Source organism: Dermochelys coriacea, chromosome 1 (assembly GCF_009764565.3).
Source record: "Dermochelys coriacea isolate rDerCor1 chromosome 1, rDerCor1.pri.v4, whole genome shotgun sequence".
NCBI lineage: Eukaryota > Metazoa > Chordata > Testudines > Dermochelyidae > Dermochelys > Dermochelys coriacea.
In genome coordinates, this window is record NC_050068.2 from 270,308,811 (window position 1) to 270,330,483 (window position 21,673).

The 21,673-nt window shown below is 41.4% G+C and overlaps 1 protein-coding gene and 1 long non-coding RNA gene across 3 annotated transcripts in view; both read left to right on the forward strand.

The window, feature by feature from the left end:
- The window catches only part of TMCC3 (transmembrane and coiled-coil domain family 3), a 226,204-nt gene that overhangs the window by 49,343 nt on the left and 155,188 nt on the right, over positions 1-21,673 (forward strand). The gene's annotated exons all lie outside the window — the stretch shown is intronic.
- On the forward strand, positions 8,152-9,942 carry LOC122455742. The gene is made up of 3 exons (XR_006274193.1): positions 8,152-8,327; positions 8,593-8,664; positions 8,870-9,942. It is a non-coding gene; the product is annotated as an uncharacterized LOC122455742 (long non-coding RNA).

The following is a 21,673-nucleotide window of genomic DNA, read 5'->3' on the forward strand; positions in this document are numbered from 1 at the left end:
CTGCTCATAGAAGTTTCCAAGTCTGCTGATTCTAAAGAGACAGTGTACACACCAGATTGCTTAATTTAACCAGAAATTGACACTCTTCCGCTTAATGTAAGTGGCTCTTAGATGTATTTGTGGTAAAACAATGAGCACTGAGATTTAAGTGATATTAAGCAAGACTAAGAGAGACAGAAATGATTACAAATAAAAGAAAAGTATAACATGCTTCTGAATCACTAAACAGGCTGCAATCCTTGACTAAAGAGAAGTCTCTCACCTGAAGCAACCTTTCAGCATCACCTACCCACACTGCAAAGCATTCACCATTGAAAGATGCATTCGATGAAGTGAGCTGTAGCTCACGAAAGCTTATGCTCAAATAAATTTGTAAGTCTCTAAGGTGCCACAAGTACTCCTTTTGTGTGTGTGTGTATGCACGTCTGTGTGAGAGAGAGAGAGAGAGAAATCAAAATTCAAGAGCTTGTTCTTTTCTATTTAGTAGCTAATCTTTAATGACTGCTGGGAGAAAGTCTTTGCTTTAATATGTTTTCTTTTGCTGGTTACATATTGCTTTCAGACAATACCTTTTGACACATTGTGTGAGAGGTCCCACATAAGCAGAGCATGGAGTGGTAATAACTGGATGGAAAAAATAAGCAGATTTAGGAGATCTGGAAAGTGCAAACACCATTTTGAGCTAAATTACTAGTCTACTGTTTGGAATAGGCAAAATGATATGTTTTGGAGTAATTTCCTGGTATTCAGACATACACTGGAGGACTCCTGCTATTAAAATATTGACTTTGTGCTTCAATTGAATAGAATCCAACAAATGTTTTGTTCCAGTTTTCCTTATTTTATTTCATACAAAACTCAGTTTCATGTCCATTATATGTAAATTATATATATTCTGTAATGGTTTCCTCCCTTTATTTTATTTTGTTTTATTATATTTAGTAATTATTGAAAAGGTTTACTACCTTTCTGCACTATAGTGAACAGGAAGACTGCTGTTTCCCTGTGTTATTCTCACTGAGTTAATTGCATCACTTCATAAATAAATTCAGTTAATTGAGGATGTAGTGTGACATTTTATATTAAAGAGACTGCTAGTCTAGCGTCTGAGCAAGCACATAGATTCTGCTGCTCAGAAGGTATTACAAATTTGGTTCAGGTTTCAGAGTAGCAGCCGTGTTAGTTTGTATTCACAAAAAGAAAAGGAGTACTTGTGGCACCTTGGAGACTAATAAATTTATTTGAGCATAAGCTTTCGTGAGCTACAGCTCACTTCATCGGATGCATTCAGTGGAAAATACAGTGGGGAGATTTATATACATAGAGAACATGAAACAATGGGTGTTACCATACACACTGTAACCAGAGTGGTCACTTAAGGTGAGCTATTACTAGCAGGAGAGCAGGGGACCCTTTTGTAGTGATAATCAAGGTGGGCCATTTCCAGCAGTTGACAAGAACATCTGAGGAACAGTGGGGGGTGGGAATAAACATGGGGAAATAGTTTTATTTTGTGTAATGACCCATCCATTCCCAGTCTCTATTCAAGCCTAAGTTAATTGTATCCAGTTTGCAAATTAATTCCAATTCAGCAGTCTCTCATTGGAGTTTGTTTTTGAAGTTTTTTGTTGAAGTATTGCCACTTTTAGGTCTGTAATCGAGTGACCAGAGAGATTGAAGTGTTCTCCAACTGGTTTTTGAATGTTATAATTCTTGACGTCTGATTTGTGTCCATTTATTCTTTTACATAGAGACTGTCCAGTTTGACCAATGTACATGGCAGAGGGGCATTGCTGACACATATCACATTGGTAGATGTGCAGGTGAACGAGCCTCTGATAGTGTGTCTGATGTGATTAGGCCCTATGATGGTGTCCCCTGAATAGATATGTGGACACAGTTGGCAACGGGCTTTGTTGCAAGGATAGGTTCCTGGGTTAGTGGTTCTGTTGTGTGGTATATGGTTGCTGGTGAGTATTTGCTTCGGGTTGGGGGGCTGTCTGTAAGCAAGGACTTGCCAGTCTCCCAAGATCTGTGAGAGTGATGGGTCATCCTTCAGGATAGGTTGTAGATCCACGATGATGAGTTGGAGAGGTTTTAGTTGGGGGCTGAAGCTGACGGCTAGTGGCGTTCTGTTGTTTTCTTTGTTGGGCCTGTCCTGTAGTAGGTGACTTCTGGGTACTCTTCTGGCTCTGTCAGTCTGTTTTTTCACTTCAGCAGGTGTGTATTGTAGCTCTAAGAATGCTTGATAGAGATTTTGTAGGTGTTTGTCTCTGTCTGAGGGGTTGGAGCAAATGCAGTTGTATCGTAGAGCTTGGCTGTAGACAATGGATCGTGTGGTGTGGTCTGGATGAAAGCTGTAGGCTGTAGGTAGGAATAGCGATCAGTAGGTTTTCGGTATAGGGTGGTGTTTATGTGATCATCGCTTAAATTAGCACCGTAGTGTCCAGGAAGTGGATCTCTTGTGTGGACTGGTGCAGGCTGAAGTTGATGGTGAGATGGAAATTGTTGAAATCGTGGTGGAATTCCTCAAGGGCTTCTTTTCCATGGGTCCAGATGATGAAGATGTCATCAGTGTAGCGCAAGTAGAGTAGGGGCATTAGGGGACGAGAGCTGAGGAAGCGTTGTTCTAAGTCAGCCATAAAAATGTTGGCATACTGTGGGGCCATGCGGGTACCCATCGCAGTGCCGCTGATTTGAAGGTTATACATTGTCCCCAAATGTGAAATAGTTATGGGTGAGGACAAAGTCACAAAGTTCAGCCACCAGGTTTGCCATGACATTATCGGGGATACTGTTCCTGACGGCTTGTAGTCCATCTTTGTGTGGAATGTTGGTGTAGAGGGCTTCTACATCCATAGTGGCCAGGATGGTGTTTTCAGGAAGACCACCGATGGATTGTAGTTTCCTCAGGAAGTCAGTGGTGTCTTGAAGATAGCTGGGAGTGCTGGTAGCGTAGGGCCTGAGGAGTGAGTCTACATAGCCAGACAATCCTTCTGTCAGGGTGCCAATGCCTGAGATGAGGGGCGTTCAGGATTTCCAGGTTTATGGATCTTGGGTAGCAGATAGAATACCCCAGGTTGGGGTTCCAGGGGTGTGTCTGTGCGGATTTGTTCTTGTGCTTTTTCAGGGAGTTTCTTGAGCAAATGCTGTAGTTTCTTTTGGTAACCCTCAGTGGGATCAGAGCGTAATGGCTTGTAGAAAGTGGTGCTGGAGAGCTGCCTAGCAGCCTCTTGTTCATACTCCGACCTATTCATGATGATGACAGCACCTCCTTTGTCAGTCTTTTTGATTATGATGTCAGAGTTGTTTCTGAGGCTGTGGATAGCATTGTGTTCTGCACTGCTGAGGTTATGGGGCAAGTGATGCTGCTTTTCCACAATTTCAGCCCATGCAGAGTGCGGAAGCACTCTGTGTAGAAGTCCAGTCTGTTGTTTCGACGTTCAGGAGGAATCCACGCAGAATCCTTCTTTTTGTAGTCTTGGTAGACAGCTCTCTGTGGGTTAGTATGTTGTTCAGAGGCGTGTTGGAAATATTCCTTGAGTCGGAGGCATCGAAAATAGGATTCTAGGTTACTACAGAACTGTATCATGTTCATGGGGGTGGAGGAGCAGAAAGAGAGACCCCGAAATAGGACAGATTTGGTTCAGGCTCCCTGGTATTGGTTGGTTCTGCTACAGTGTTAGTAATCACATACAGCTGAGCACACTCATGGCTCTCTGGTCTTGCTTCTTTGGAACAGGAAAAGAAGGTAGAGCGGAAAGACCTTTTGGTACCTTAGTAGAACTGTGCCAGTGAATGTTACACTAAAATGGTTTCTATAAACTGGGAAATAGCATCAATAGGGGAAAGACTACAGTGGAATCAAGCCTCCCCTCCATCTCCAATATGTGTCTTCTCCCAACAGAACATAAAAATTCATTAACAACAGTACCAACTCACCTGTGTGTTTGTACACATTTTTATTAGGCAATGTTTGTAGCATCTTTGATGCTGGAAACCATGAAAATTAGAGGGGCACTTGATTTGCAATTTATACAGTTTAAAAAAAATGTGTTAAAAGTAGATTCCAGTACTGCTTTTGCCCCTGATTCTTTTGACCCATTTTTTGGTTTTACAGCCACATTTTTCTGTTTTACTATCTAGTAATCTTTGATGTTATAAGTAATAGTAGTAGATTTTACAAAAAATTAGAAGTGTGAATTTTAGTTTGGCAGTCGGTTCCTTTAAACACAGTACAACAAACTCCTAGTGATTTTGAGTGGATAGCTATTGTCCTAATTCTTGCACAGATTTTGCTTACCTTTTCTTCTACCAATTTCTTCTACCTTCAATGTTTGGGTGCTGTGTACTGTTTTTTTTTTTTTTCAGCTGTAATCCTTGTAAAATATTGTAGATTTGGCAGACACTCAGAAATATGCTTTCCAATATGCCAAGTACTGTATGCCTTTCATGTATCACTTTGCTATTAAACACAGTATTGCAGAATGTTTCTTCATTAGCCACTGGGCTAAAAAAACAGAACAAGAGAATTTCCTTGTTGATCATCTTGGGTTTAAAAATTGGACACAATGAAAACAATGGTGGCCAAGAAAACAATTGAAAGTTCTGTCATTAAGGTACTTAAGAGCATTAGTTTGCAAAATCCCAGAGGGCAAGCAGACAAATTGCAATTCATTTCACGATAGACTTTTAATTTGATGCTACTGCTGGTGCATTTAGTGCTTGTTATTGTAGTGGCTTTCAAATGATGAAAGCAATGGTGTGCATTGTGCCTTTCCACCATCTGCCATAACTCAGGAGTCTGCTCTGCACATCTCACTGTTGAGAGGACATTGCTGCAAATCATTGAAATGAGATCTGTACACTCCCCATGTAGGGTCTTCGCCAAGTCCCTCTTGATCCTTACAAATCCTGGCTCTTTCCTTCTCTGTTCTGTTACTCCCTTCTTCTCAAAGGGCCTATATCACCCAAACCTACCTAGACCTACCACCCTAGACAATCTCTATGTATTGTATGTGGTGCCATATGGTACCTCTAGACCAATGTATGTACCCATATATCCAGTCATTCCAAACTCTTATTACAGGTTTGCTTTCTTTGACTACAACGCAGTGAATGCCTTCATATTTGTATTAGGGGTCTGCAAAATGAGAGAATAGTGCTCATCAGAACAAAAATTCAGTCCAAGGCCATACATATGTAAAACATGATTATTTCTCCTTGCGTATCCAAATTGCTTATCTATAAAAATTTCACAGGAAAGGTACTTGTAAAACATGATTATTTCTCCTTGCGTATCCAAATTGCTTATCTATAAAAATGTCACAGGAAAGGTACTTGTTTATCATATTTACTACTGATCTTTTTTTCCATTTGCCATTTCTGCCCACATTGGTTTGTAAAAGGATCTCTCTAATATAAAATCAATTGTAAGTTCTTTTCAGATCGTTGACCAGAACTGTATTGGTGACAGCTATATTTTAAATACAGTATTTATGATTCGTTAAAGGTTGAAATAATTTCCTTTGCCCATTTGATGAACTGAATCAGTTTTTTTTTTCCCCCCAGCCCAAACATGAATAAATAAGAGTGGAAGATAATAGGAATCCCACTGCAACCCCAGCCCCTCATCACGGCTAAAATGTTCTGTTTTTGGCTTTATGAGGTGTTATTATCTGAAGGAAATAAAGTAATGGTTTCTAAACTAATCTAGCAGCATCTGGTACAATACATGCCCAAAGACTATTCCGACTGGAAGAGCTATGGCCTCTGAGTTCCCTCTGGATAAATTTCTTGTCCTCATGTTTATATAAGCAAGCAGGATTGGCCTTGACAGAGTCACTGTTTGGGCACGTTCCCTCTGCCACCATAGGCACCACGGGTGATGGGGCCATAGGCTACAAAAGAGAGAGTGCATATCTATAGACTACAAAGTGTCATAGCCTATTAGTTCCCCTCCGACCATACAGAGGAGCTCTTCCTATGCATTCCTCTCAGCTTACCCTCCTTACCTTTAGTAGTACAGCCCGTTCCATCATTGTGCTACCATTGGATAGTAGGGCAATGGCTGCATTTTTTTGGAGATCCCTTATTGGAAGAAAAGAGTCAATGCTTCTTTGAACAAGAATAAGTATGGAATGGTGTTGAAATGAGGAAATGCCAGACAGAACAGCTCTTCTATGATTACTTCCCCTGTTGCCTGACCTCACCTCCTTTTCTTGTGGCCCATCTATCATGCTCATTTTGATCCTGATCTCGTGAGTTTTTCCATTGACTTCAATGGTGGATCGGGCCCCTGTTGCAGAGGTAGATTTGCAGGAGTAACTTTCTGCACAGCCCCCTTTTCTTCTTAATGAGGCTTGTGGAGGACAGGGTCAGAAGCACTATGCAGACAGACTGGTCAGGTTTTATTGGGCATACCTACACGACTTGAAGGTTCTGTGACATTTGCTTCGAGGCTCCCAAATAAATAAATGTTCCGCGGGAGAGCCCAGGATGGCAACGGAAGAAGGAGGGAACATGACATAAGAAATTGCTTCACTTCCTCACAGCCATCTTCCTTGGTGAGGAGCCTGTCAGCACCAGACCTTAATTGGCCAGAGGTCCCTGTTGAAGTGGTGATGATTTATGCCCACCAGAGGCCAGATGTATCCTCTCCAAGGTATTTCCAGACCCAAACTGTCCAGAAAATGGGAACCCAGAGCCAAGATTTTACCTTTTCCGGCCAGCTCTTTACAAAATGTACTGTTTTTCTAAAGAGTAGACATTTAGTGAGCCTAAAATGCAGGTCTTTCTCTGCATATACTGCACAGCATTGTAGGATAATGACAAGGCCATTTAATGAACCTGTTAACTGTTTTGTATACTAATGAGCCAAAATAAGCAAGCAGACATTATTTCCTGTTGGGCCCCTGTGAATTCCCCATGCCTCCTTAAAGGCATTTATTATTTCTTACAGCAGTTCTGTTTGAATTTGAATATGCTTGGTTGATATTGATATTTAAAAGAAAAAGAACCCTCTAAAATCTCCATTGGTCATCAGTGTATTAGAATTTTCAGTGACTGTGTTTGGATTCCCCAGGACTTTGTCAAAGGAGCAGCTAGGAACGGTGGTGGTTTTTAAAATGATAGCAGCTCTTTTCCCAGTCCTTTAGGTTGTTCTTATTGGCTCTGTACATTTGCTGCTCTCACTCCCCACCTTCTCTCTCACCTTTTCTCCTGTAATTTTTCTCTCCCTATCACTTTCCAGCAAGCTCTCCTGCCCTTTTTAATTCGAATCTCCTTGCTTTTGGCAAAGAAGTTCTGGCTCTCCCATTAAGTCTATGAGAGAGCAGCCAAGAGATCTGTGAGGCCCCTTCATTACTCCTGAGGCCCCATCAAGCTGTTAGTTTTGTGTGCATAACCCCCATTGAAATGAAGGAGCGTTGAGTGTGGGTAACCGATGGGATGATCAGACCCCTGAGTTCTATTGTTAGTTCTGATATTGATTGTCCCTGTGGCCTTGGGCAAGTCATTTAAATGCTAAGCATCAACTTTCCCACCTGTACAATGGGTACAGTGATACTTCCTTAACTCGCAATGGTGGTGTTAGTATGCCAGGTTCTGATTTCGTTGATAGTGGAATAAACCCTGAGGCCTTGCCTACCTTAGGGGAATAGCATTGGTCTAGCTACATTAGTGTATCTGCACCAGTGTAAACCGTGAATTATACCAATACAGCTTACCCTGGCTTGAAGCAGAGATAAGCTTCATCTATATGAGTCTGGGTTTACTGTGGTGAAGCCTATCTAGACTATCTTATCTAAAACATCTGCAACAATTAAATTACCCTGGATTTCCACCGGCAGTAAGGAAATCGGAATCTGGCACAAACTTTTATCTCTCAAAGCACTGTGGGAGCATCAAGTTTGATTATCTTAGAAGGATATGCATGTTAAAGTCTCTCAAAAGGGTAAAACCAAAAGGCAATTCACAACTGGGAGTTTCAGGTTGATTCCACCTGAATCAGAATATTTTGTTTTGAACTCAGCTGAAGTGTTTTGTTCTGCATCAGTTCAGCAAAACATTAAATTGTTGTATTTCCTAATCCATGCACTGCCTCCTGGGAGATGTAGTTCAGGCACCCATTCTCTCATATGGGCTGAGCTTCCTGGAGGACTTCATCTCCCATAATGCAAAATGGGCACTCCCCTCTGACTCTGTGTGTGGTGCATCATGGGAGTCGTATGACTCCGAGTGCATTATGGGAAATGTAGTCCAGCCAGGGAGCCTGGCCCGTAAGGGAGAATAGTAGTATCCAGCTCCTGAATTACAACTCCCATAAGGTGATGTCACAATGGAAAAATGCAATTTAATGTTAAATTGACTCAAAATGGAGTGTTTCAGATCATTTCAACAAACTGAAGTTAAACCATTTGATCTGGGAGTGTCAAAATGTCTTGTTTTGATTGCATATGTTGAAACAAAACATTTTGACATTTTGCTCCAATTTGGGACAAAATAAAATGTGGAAGTTGCCTGGGGGAGAAATTCAAAATTTTGTCTGCTCTAAATGAAACATGGGTTTAATCAACAAAATATTTGATTTAGATGTGTGATGAAAAATGGAAAATTTTGATTCTGTGGAAACTGCATTCTCAATTGGAAAAAGAGAGATTTTAAGTGAGTATGTGTAATGAGTCGGAAAAGTCAGAAATGGTTACAAAATAATTCAAGATAAAACGCTTAGTGATACCTAATTTAACAAACTACATTAGATTCAAAGCCAAGTTTTCTCACCACATTCTTTCAGTAGTCTTACTGATCAGGCTCTTTAGGTCATGACTCCACCACCAGAGTCCAATGGCAGTTTCCTTTGTCTCTTCAGGAGCATGGAGCGCTCTTCAGGAACTTCAGGAGTGAATGCGATGGGAAGGTATAGAGAGAGAGCAGTGCCTTGCTGTGTTTGTCCCTCCTTTTTATAGTTTCAGTCCCCCTCTTGAAAAACATTTTCAGCTGAGAACCAGGAGCCAAAGAGTCTACGTGGAAGGATGTTCCCTGCTGTTTTTTTTAATCTGTTTGAACTTCATTTTTCCTGCTTGCATCTTTCCTGCTTGATGACTCTGGTTACTGCTTAAATGCAAATTAAGCAGCGCACACATTTCTTTGTTTATGGCAGATCTGTTTGCCAACTTCTGTTTGGGCACGGCTGTGGGGTTTGGAACATGTGTTAATAATACCATACAGGAGAATCTTAGAACTTTGCATAGTGTTGCCACGCATTTTATCAGGACAATACTGACCAGCAAGTTATGAATTTTTAAATACCACCTCACAAAGTATTCATTGCACAAACTTTATTACAATAGTGTGTAGAGTGTGAATACAGAGGTATATTCTGTCAGAAGACCTTCCTAGAACTCTAGGCAAGGTAGACATGCATGTGAACCTTTTGTTTGAAAACCCTTTTTCTTTTGTTATCCTTTGTTCCTGTAGTTAAGATTAAACAGTACTTTGTTTTAAGACGGCTAGCTAGGGTCACTGTATTATGCACTGTTCGTAGACTGCTGCTGAAGTGAAGAACTGCAGTTGGATCTGCTGTGCAAGCATGATTGGTACACTGGGTACTGTGGCCTGGGAACTGGTGTAAGAGTGGAAGAATCACAGGGTTCCACATTGGAAAAGTAAAGGCACAAGGCCTGAGGCCAAGGGGATAGACTTGGAGAGATGAGAGAGGGGTCAGGGATGCTCCTGTTACTGTGACAGAGTAGTTAGAAGAACGCAGTCAGTGTAGGTAGTTAAGTTGACTTATTTAAAACCATTCCAGTTAAAGACAGAGCAACCTTTAAATAGTATGTCCTGAAATTAAAAGAAAATAAGTAATCAAGATTTTTTTCCCGTTTTTGGATGTGTCATAAATATAAAGGGAAGGGTAAACACCTTTAAATCCCTCCTGGCCAGAGGAAAAACCCTTTCACCTGTAAAGGGTTAAGAAGCTAAGATAACTCGCTGGCACCTGACCAAAATGACCAATGAGGAGACAAGATACTTTCAAAGCTGAAGCGGGGGGAGAGGGGGAACAAAGGGCTCTTTCTGTCTGTGCGATGCTTTTGCCGGGACCAGAGCAGGAATGCAGGTCAGAATTCCTGTAAAGAGTTAGTAAGCAATCTAGTTAGATATGCATTAGATTCTGTTTTGTTTAAATGGCTGATAAAATAAGTTGTGCTGAATGGAATGTATATACCTGTTTTTGTATCTTTTTGTAACTTAAGGTTTTGCCTAGAGGGATTCTCTATGTTTTGGAGTAGCAGCCGTGTTAGTCTGTATTCGCAAAAAGAAAAGGAGTACTTGTGGCACCTTAGAGACTAACAAATTTATTTGAGCATAAGCTTTTGTGAGCTACAGCTCACTGTAGCTCATGAAAGCTTATGCTCAAATAAATTTGTTAGTCTCTAAGGTGCCACAAGTAATCCTTTTCTTTCTGTGTTTTGAATTTGATTACCCTCTAAGGTATTTACCATCCTGATTTTACAGAGGTGATTCTTTACTTTTCTTTAATTAAAATTCTTCTTTTATGAACCTGATTGCTTTTCATTGTTCTTAAGATCCAAGGGTTTGGGTCTTTGTTCACCTATGCAAATTGGTGAGGACTTTTATCAAGCCTTCCCCAGGAAAGGTGGTGTAGTGCTTGGGGGGGGGATATTTTGGTGGGAGACGTTTCCAGGTGGGCACTTCTCCTGTTCTTTGTGTAACACTTTGGTGTGGCAGCTTTTAACCTAAGCTGGTAAGAATAAGCTTAGGGGGTCTTCCATGCAGGTCCCCACATCTGTACCCTAGAGTTCAGAGTGGGGAAGGAACTTTGACAGGATGTTTACATTTTTCAGCCAGGCAGAAACTGAGTAACTAAAAAGGGGAACAGTGAAACAGACTGTAATGGCACACAGTGCGATCAATAAATGCTCTAAGTGAACCAACTCAACAAAATATTGTTTCCCCACTAATTTTCAGTTTTAGTCATCTTAGCTGTTGTTTGTAAGTATAGTAGGTATACATTTTTTAGCCATTGTGTGATTTTTTTTTTAAGTTGCCTTTAGAATTGCAATAGCCCACCGAGAACTTGGAGTAAATTTACAGCACCATTTGATCAGCCCTTTAAAAAAAAAAATAAGAGTGGAGAGAGGATAGAAAGAATCGCATCTTTTAAATGGAAAAACACAATCCAGTTGTCTCAGACAGTGCACCATACAGACCTGGGTTCTATTCCTGCCTCTGCCATAGACCTGACGGGTGACCTCAGAGAGTCATAAATTCCAAGGCCAGAAGGGAACATTGTGACCATGGTGTCTGTCCCCTTGTGCAACACAGGCAATAGAACTTCTCCAGAATAACTCCTAGAGCAGATCTTTTAGAAAAACATCCAATCGTGATTTAAAAATTGTCAGTGATGGAGAATCCACCATGACCCTAGGAAAATTGTTCCAATGATTAATTACTCTCTCTGTTAAAAATTTACGTCTTATTTCCAGTCTGCATTTGTTTAGCTTCTACTTCCAGCCATTAGATCATGTTATACCTTCCTCTGCTAGATTGATGTGCCCATTATTAAATATTTGTTCCCCATGTAAATACTTATGGACATTGTGCAAGTCATTTAATCTTTCTGGTCCTGATCCTGCAAACACACACGTGCTTAACTTTACTACCATGAGTAATTCCTTTGAAATGAATGGAGCTACTCATGTAGTAAAGTTAAGTTTGCAGAATCAGGGCATCTGTACTTCTGTGTCTCTTCCCACCTATTGTCTTTGTCCATTTAGATTACACAGATCTTCAGCAGAGGGACTCTCTCTCAGTATTGCCAACTCGCAGGATATTATCATGAGTCTTGCAATATTTTTTCTCTAAGCCCTGTTTTCCAGAATCTTGTGATTTAAGTGAGAATCTTAGCTTTCATTTTAAAATAAATACATTTGTAGCTCTCATGATTGTAGAAAGAAACCTTGAAAATGTGAACCCGAAAGGCTCAGAAACTAGGAGAGAGAGAGAGAGAGAGAGAGAGAAACCCCAAACAGCCCAACGTTTGTTGTTGTTATGCTCAGGGGGTACTCATAACAGCTTGGGTCACGAACCTCTTTGATAACTGGTGTGGCTAGACATACCCTTCAATTAAGAAAATTATCAGTATTAATAACAAATCCTGTACCTAAGACAAAAAGGATTTGTGAACCTGCTCAGGAATTTTGGATTGGGTCGGTGGAACAGTTTCGCTGAGGGATGTGTATGCAGGCAGAACACACAGAACAGAAAGAGAGGCTAAGATAAAAAGCAAGTAAATCAAGTGGCAGCCTGTAAGCATGGTGTGACCCTAGAAAAATCTAGAGAAAGAGCTTTTGGGTCTATTCTTTGTTCCTCCTGTGTTCAGAGACGCAGGACTTTGTATGTTCCTTGTAAATAAACAAGACTGCATCAGAGAAAACTCCAGACTCCATCAATTTCTACTTCCAACTGGAACATCCCCAGAGCCCAAAAGTTAGACTGGCCAATCGGGTCAAAAAGAGGCAAGCTTATTTTAAAATCTCATGGTTTTTAAGCCAGTCTCATGAATTTTGGGGTCCTGATTCATATTTATTTTAACACTTTGGGCTGGTGATATTGGTCACTTGCTATGTATTTGTACAGTGCCTAGAATAATGGAACCAAGTTCTCCAGTCTTGGCTGGAATCTCTAGACTCTACTATAATAAAAATATTGAAATACTGACGTGTTAAGATGGCAGTAAGGTTAAATTAACTTTAGTCTTGTGCACCTGTTTTTATTGTTTGGCTGTAACTAAACCACTTACAGTACTTCTAGTGAGAGAACCTTTGCCACAAGCAATAGGGATAATTTCCTGATCAGTAGGGTAAGTCAAAATGTTGGGGCTTTTTTTTTTTAGCGTTAAATAAATGGCAGTGCCTTCTATTCTTTTTCCAAGCCTTCGAAATAAGTTGATTACACAAGTGCTATTAAGACAACTTGTTTAATTTCTCACACTCTGTTGTGCAATCTGGCAGTACCAATTATAGCTTGGAGACTTCATGAATTGCTTATGAAGATTTTGCATTGCTAAGCAATTGCTTAATAAAATCAAACTTCCTGGGCTGAAGAAAAATATTTTATTTGGAGAATAATAGGACAGATGCCAGAAAGACACTTGTGAGTCGTGCAGAGACAATAGGCATGTAATCAGAGTGTTTCCTCAATAGAAGATATGTTACAAAATACATTGTAATGGATATATTTTATTTAGTCAGGCTCTAGTCACTGGTTTTATGAGTGAAGTGAGCTGTAGCTCACGAAAGCTTATGCTCTAATAAATTTGTTAGTCTCTAAGGTGCCACAAGTACTCCTTTTCTTTTTGCGAATACAGACTAACACGGCTGCTACTCTGAAACCTGGTTTTATGAGTGTGATTGACATGGGAATTCAACATCCTTTAAGGCAGCAGTTACTTTATTATTTCCATTTCTCTGACTAGGTATGACATAAAGTCACCTGGATTACAGAATTTAAGAACTGCCATGATTCAAGGGTTAAATGATCACATACCTACTGTTAGCAACAACAAAGAGAAGCAAATACCATTCAGTAGAGGGAAAAATTAGGAACAATCCCTATCTCCAAACTAGGGTCTTTAGTGTAGTCTCTGCATATTTTTCCTTCACCAGAACCTGCCCTACTCTACTTTCCCTCTGCTAACTCTCTGCTTTTCTAACTTCGAGAAGGTTCCCAGGCTGCTCTGCTCTTAAAGGGATACCATCCCATCACAAACTCTATACTCTCTTCTCCCTTGTTCCACAAATCTGACTTGACAATGTTAGGTATCAGTTTAATACATATTATTGATTAGTTTAAGATGCTGATTTACCCTGTAAAGCCCTAAGTGGCTTAGGACCAACCAGGGAGATCACTTCTCTCCCTATGTGATATGGCTGCACTTGGTACTGGTGTGAGAGGAGGCTGCTATCTGTCTAGGTACTTTATCTCACCCGTATCACCATGTTATGGAATCATTAATGGGTTTTATCCTCATAGGACCCTGTGAGTAGAGAAATACTGTCTCCATTTTACAGATGGGCACTGAAGCACAGGGTTGATTAATGACCTGCGCTAGCTCACATAGGAAGCCTGTGGCTGAGCCAGGAATTGAATCCTGGTCTCTTGAGTCACAATCCAGTGCTCTATCTTCTAGAGAATCTTCCTATCCAGGGCATTTTCTATGAGCCCTCTTGGCTTTGGAACCCACTTCCCCTCTTGGTCTGAGAGAGCCAGAATCAAGTGACTTTCAAGGGATGCAGCAGCGCTCCTCTTTCTTCTGAGCATTTGCCAATGGGGAAGAATGACATGGGTGGTTAGTAGTTAGAGAGGGAGGACTGTTCTAAAATGTCTGGTTATATGGGATGGAAATGTTCCATTTCCATGGAAGGAAAGACTGTGCATAATGGAAGGATTTTTTTAAATATTTGTATTAGGGCTGTGGATTAATCGATTAATTAAAAAAAGTTAACTGCAATTTAAAAAATTAATCGTGACTAATTGCACTGTTAAACAATAGAATATCAATTGAAATTTATTCAATATTTGTGGATGTTTTTCTACATTTTCAAATATATTGATTTCTATTACAACACAGAATACGAAGTATACAGTGCTCACTTTACATTATTATTTTAGATTTCAAATATTTGCACTGTAAAAATGGTAAAAGAAATAGTATTTTTCAGTTAACCTCATACTGGTACTGTAGTGCAATCTCTTTATTCTCAAAGTTGAACTTACAAATGTAGATTATTTTTTGTTACATAACTGCACTGAAAAACAAAACAATATAAAAATTTAGTGCCTACAAGTCCACTCAATCCTACTTCTTGTTCAGACAATCGCTTAGACAAACAAGTTTGTTTACATTTATGGGAGGTACTGCTGACTACTTCTAATTTACAGTGTCATCTGAAAGTGAGAACAGGCGTTTGCATGGCACTTTTGTAGCTGGAGTTGCAAGGTATTTACGAGCCACATATGCTAAATATTCATATGCCCCTTCATGCTTTGGCCACAGTTTCAGAGGACATGCTTCCATGCTGCTGATGCTTGTTAAAAAAAATGTGTTAATTAAATTTGTGACTGAACTCCTTGGGGGAGAATTGTATGTCTCCTGTTCCGTTTTACCCACTTTCTGCCATATATTTGATGTTATAGCAGTCTCGGATGATGACCCAACACATGTTTGTTTTAAGAACACTTTCACAACAGTTTTGACAAAATGCAAAGAGGGTCCAAATGTGAGATTTCTGTGAATAGATACAACACTCAACCCAAGGTTAAAGAATCTGAAGTGCCTTCCAAAATCTGAGAGGGATGAGGTGTGGAGGATGGTTTCAGAAGTCTTAAAAGAGTAACACTCCAATGCGGAAACTATAGAACCTAAACCACTTAAAAAAAATCAACCTTCTCTGGTGGCATCTGACTCAGATGATGAACATGCGTTGGTCCGCTCTGCTCTGGATTGTTATTGAGCAGAACCCATCATCAGAGGACGCATGTCCACTAGAATGGCAGTTTAAGAACGAAGGGACATATGAATCTTTAGCTCATCTGGCAAGTAAATATCTTGTGATGCTGGCTACAACAGTGCCATGCGAAAGCGTGTTTTCACTTTCAGGTGACACTGTAAATAAGAAGCAGTCAGCAGTACCTCCTGTAAATGTAAACAAACTTCTTTGTCTGAGCGATTGTCTGAACAAGAAATAGGACTGAGTGGACTTGTAGGCACTAAAGTTTTACGTTGTTTTGTTTTATTTTTGAATGCAGATTTTTTTGTACAAAATTCTACATTTGTAAGTTCAATTTCATGATAAAGAGATTGCACTACAGTACTTGTATTAAGTGAATTGAAATATACTGTTTTGTTTTTTGCAGTGCAAATATTTGTAATAAAAATAAATATAAAGTGAGCAATGTACACTTTGTATTCTGTGTTGTAATAGAAATCAATATATTTGAAAATGTAGAAAACATCCAAAAATATTTAAATAAATTATATTCTATTATTGTTTAACAGTGCAATTAATCATGATTAATTTTTTTAATTTCTTGACAGCCCTAATTTAAATTCTAAATTATACTGAGGGTGCCTAAGAGGAAATTGGTAAACACTCCTATTTATTCTAAATAAATCAAATTAGGATGTAATGTCACCATCACCAGCCCCAGGCATTAGTGTTAATTGGTGTTGTGTTAGTCCATCCAGAGGTGATTATACTGTATAGTGTTAGTTTTGTTTGGCCTGAAACAGGTGGCACAATGATAACCAGCTTGACAGGAAATGCTACACTCTGCTGTCAAGATACTACCATTGACTGGAAACCTCATTAGGGCACCTGACAGGAAACAGTGCAGGGGAAATGTCAATTTTAAATTCAATTAAAATGAAGTCTAGGAAGAGGTGGAAAGGGCAGATTAAAGATAACACTAAGAGAAAATCCACTGACTATGTTTTAGCTGTCATGTGCAGTTTGTGTTGAAGGTACAATCTGGGATCGGTTTGTGACCAACATAGTAACTAGCACAATTTTAATGCAATGCAATGGCTAATACATTTGTCTCCGAGAGCTGGTTTTATAAAATGGGGAAGAGGCACAAGAAGTCCTTGATGTGGTCAATAAAAATGGAATCAGTTTACTAGTAGTATTAGAATGATTGTTAATTAGAACTAATTTACTGAAGCTGGAGTTGAGTGGGTTAGGGGAGAACCTACACACATACCTAGGACCATCATGGCCATAAGTAGAGAAAGAGGGAGACAAAGTGGTTGCCCTTCTTTGGGGTCTGATTCACCAAGGCACTTGTGGATGTCCCTAACTTTAAGCATGTGAGTATCCCCAGCAAGGTCAATGGGATTACTCAAGAGCTTAAGTACTTTGCTGGATAAGGGCCTTTGAGCTTATTTTCTTATTGACTGTGCAAGCTGAAGAAGTATACTATGTAATGCAACTTCTCCTGTTTAAGATGAGAAAGACCAGCTCTAAAGCAAAGTGACAGGCACAGTGTTTTCTTTCTTAGTATTCATTAATAATACTCAGTATTTGCACCTAGCAGACATGAAACTAATTAATCAAGAAAAGAGTTGTCATTAGGTTCTTTGGCCTGTGATATGCAGATCAGACTAGATAACCAAAATAGCCCCTTTTGGCCTTAAAAGTCTATGGATTCAATTAATTTCATTCATCAGTTATCTTTGTTTTTTAAAAAAGGCACTGATAACTTTAGATCTGTTCTTATTGAGAGAGTTCCTTTTGGTTTCCCCATATAATTATAGTTACTGCACAGCGGCAGATAGCAATTTTGAGTTTTGCTGTTTTTCCAGAAAACATGGGAGGGCACACGAGGTATGGTAAATGGAAGATTTAAATATGTCAGGGTACCTTAAAAATCAGGAATCTAACAAATAAGGCTGTATATATCAACATGGGCATGGAGAGGGCTTTTAAAATGTTACTCCATCATATGGGGTTATGATAATTGTGTGGGACTGGGAATTGCCAGAACTCCATGATCAAGGCCCATATGGTGCCACAGTTCTCCACAAACTCAGTCTACATCTGTTGTACCGTTAGCTCCTATGATGCAACAAATCTGGCTTTGTAATGTCTCCAAGAATCATTTGTGACACCAAAGTAACTCATGATCTGGCCATCGCACCAAAACTTATTTCCTGGATGGCCAGAATACTGGAAAGCAAAATCTTGTGATTTTTGGTCCCCAAAATGGATCCTTTTGTGTTTGAAAAAGCCTGTGGAAAAATGTTCAATATTTGACATTACTACATTTCTTTATCCAAGTTTGTGAATAATAGTGTTTATGGCTTTATTCAGATAGCTGCAGGATTCAAATACACAGCTACGAGTGCTGTCAGTGACACTTCTGAGCCCTTTTATGAGCAGTGGGATGCATTTGTTAAAAGCTGTATATCTAAAGCAGCCAACACCAGAAGAAAGCTGTTTGATCTCACTCCACTGACTTGCAGGGTGATTATATTGCACCTAGTCATTCAGCCAAGCCACAGCCCTTGGGAGATGTTCCCTCTCACCAATTGTCTGAGGCCTTGGAAAGTAAAAAAGATGACTCAGTAAATACCTTCTCTAGATGCTTATCCAACCAGGATCAAACTGTGAAAAAAGTAAAGCCAAAGGGAAAAAGGCATAAGAGCCAGCTTCGGCTGTAATCACCCCGTGAGCCTCTCCCTCCTCATTTATAGGAGCGTTCATGAGGAAGCTTCAGATCAGACTGAGTGCTGATCTTATCAAGTGAAATTCTGAAATCTGTATTCAGAGTCCCTTGCCTCCTCCTGACTCTGGTCCATTTTTAGCTTTAGAGTAATGCAGTCCTCGTATGATTTATTACACAAAATGTTCTGCCAGCAGAAAGGATCAAGAGTAGGTGGGTCCTTTACATTTGTCATCTAATTCTTTTGAATATTAGAGGCTCTTTAAAAAGCCTTTTTCATTTGTGCGCCTGGGCTTTACATTTTATACTGGAACTGAAATAACATGTGCAAAAGCTATATGGATAGGTGGTGGAACTAGGACTGCTGCGGGTGCTGCCGCACTGCCGGGCTTGAAGTGGATTTCATTATATACAGGGTTTACAGTTTGGTTCAGTGGCTCTCAAAACCCCTAAAAATTGTACCCTAGCTATATGACCCACATCCCCACACAGAAGGTGAAATTTTGGTAACGTTTAAATCAGTGGCAAAACTCCCATTGACTTCAATAGGGCCAGGATTTTATCTGTATTATCCTGATTACGGAAAACTTGATGCCCTCCAAATGCTACATGAGTGGCCAGCTAGACTTCTAATCTACTATTTTGCTCCTTGTCTATAACAACTGTAGTATTGGGAGGGGCTGAGGCTGGCTGAATATGTATCACCTTCACTGCTGTTCTGCCCAGTTCCCTCGTGTTTCCCTTCTGCTATTTTTAAAAGTGTATTCCATTGAAGTCACTAGAGCAGTTATACAAAATCAGGTTTTACTATTGGCAGAGGAGGTTCATGTCTGCTAGATTAGGCTCTGGGTTCTAGAGGGTCAGATCTGGGGACTGAAAACAGCTACAAGAGTCAAAGCCACGTGTAGAGTCAGGACTGCACCAATGGCAGTGCTGAAAGCTGGGTCCAGGGCCAGGCTGTGGGTCAGAGCCTGGGTCATAAGAACATAAGAATGGCCATACTGGGTCAAACCAGTGGTCCATCTAGCCCAGTATCCTGTCTTCTGACAGTGGCCAGTGCCAGATGCTTCAAAGGGAATGAATAGAAGAAGGCAAAAGTCAGGTGATCCAGTCCCTGTCATCCAGCATTTAGCAGTCGGAAACTTAGGGACACCCAGAGCATGGGGCTGGCTAATAGCCACTGATGGACCTATCCTCCATGAATTTATCTAATTTTTTTTTAATCCAGTTATAGTTTTGGCCTTCACAACATTCCCCTGGCAATGAGTTCCACAGTTTGACTGTGCTTTGTGTGGAAAAAAAATACTTCCTTTTGTTTGTTTTAAACTTGCTGCCTATTAGAGTCAGAGTCTGGAGACAAGTCAAATGAGGATCGGAGTTGGAGTCTGGATGCAGGCCAAAGGTCAGAGACAATCCAAAGGTCTGGGGGTCAGGAGGCGAGTGCAGGCCTGGAGCAGCTCAGGAACTGGGCTGGAACAAGGCTGAAGGGGGCTACGGCAAGGTTGGGGCAGGAACAGAGATGGGACGGAGGCCAGGCTGGAAGCCTAGGGAGTCTGTAACATCACAGTGCAGCAGGAGGGTTCCTAGTTGAGTGGTGCTGTTGCAGCTTTGACAGCGAGAGTGAAATATCTGTGCCCTGGGGATCACCTGCAGTACTGCCAACTTCATGAGATCAAAAATCATGAGTCGGACCCCTAAAAATCACGAGATTTTTTTTAAACGATTGTATTATGTTCCTTTAGGTCAGTGTCTTGATTTTTAACTCCCCCTGCCCATCCCACGGGTGTGTGCATGGGGCAATTAGTGTTGCCTGCACTCCATATATTGGATAAGGTGATTTTGGCCCCTGCTGCAGGAGCTCTCGCCCCCCAGATCTGCCCCTTTCCTGCCCGGCAATTAATCCTGTCCCCAGACCCTCATCGGTTCTGTTCCCACCCAACCCCGCTCAATTCAGCGCCCTTCAGTTCAGTCTCCCAGCCCCATCATCACCATCCCATCAGTTCAGACCCCCTACTCTATCGACCCCCACTACCCGCAGTTCATCCTCCCAGCACTCACCCCATCAATCAGCCTCCACCCTGCTGCAGCCCTCAGGCCATAGTTCAGCCTTCCCAGCCTCACCTCTCTGCTCCTCTTAGGGTTCTTCATGCTCCCCAGGCCTGGGGGGGCTGCAATAGGGTCGCCTCTCCCACTTCCCAGGCTGACAGAGGAAATCCCCGCTACGCCCGGGGGCTGACAGCGGGGCTGAAAAAATCCTGACATTTGAGAGTTCTATCATGAGAGAGACTTAATTTATTTTAGAAATCGCATCTCTCGCAATAAATTTGCAAGAGTTGGTATGTCTGCACCTGACCTGGGCCCTACCCAGGGATAGGTTGCTGCAGCACTCCTGAGAGATGAGTCACTGCAGGCTCTGTTGGAGGGCAAGTCATGGCACCTGAGTGCAGCCCTGGTCCGGCTGCGGGTTCACCTCACAGCTAGGCCAAAGTGTGTGAGGAACTGGTCCCTGTTCGGATTGCCCAGGTTAAAAGCAGCAGCCTTGCCAGTTCAGCAAAAGGGAGAGTCTCCTTTAACTGACATTAGGGACTAGAGCCTGCAAAGAAGTTTAAAGGGCCAAGCTCACTGCTAAATCTGGCCGCATGGGACGAGTGCCCACTATATGTCTGTGCTGCAGTCAGAGGTGTGATTGCAGCTTAGGTCTGCTTTCCCGCACCAACTTTAACCTAACTAGCGTGCTAAAAGTAGCGATGAAGATGTAGTCATGGGCTTCAGGACAGGCTAGTAATGAGAATACGTACATGGGGTTTTGGCCAGCTTATGTAGCCCATGCTGGAGTCCATGCCACTGCACCTTAGCTGCTATTTTTAACCATGCTTGCTAGATTACAGTGAAACCTAGATTAAAGTTAAGCATATCCTGTGTGGGGGTGGGGCATCTGGAAACCACAGGAAGAGCTTCTGCCCCACTGATTTGTACCATTGAGTTGGCACCTCTGGTATCATAAGTGGGTATGCATTTGACTCTCCCATCAGTTTAGCTAGTGTGTCCAGCAGCAGGGCTCTCCTTAGGATTTATTGGCCCTATGCAGTATTATTAAACTGGTACTCCTATGCCTGACGGCAGCCCAGGATTACAGCCCAGGGTGGGAGAGACAAGGCAGCAAAGGATACCGAGCCGCCCGGCCTGTCTCACAGTGGTGGAGAGTCACAGTTCCCCGCAGAGAGCCCTGTACCCTCCCTCACGCAGAATGCACCATGCCAGCGCATTCAGCTCTGTGAATATGGCCCCTGCCTAAGTAGACTGCGGCGCGTGTTGGGTGTGCGGAAGCTGACGCGCTCTTACCTGCTGCCATCAGCGGTGGGTGAAGCTGCCACTTGGGGAGGCTGGCTCCCCAGCCCATCTCTTCTGCCAGTGGCCCTGCCAATAT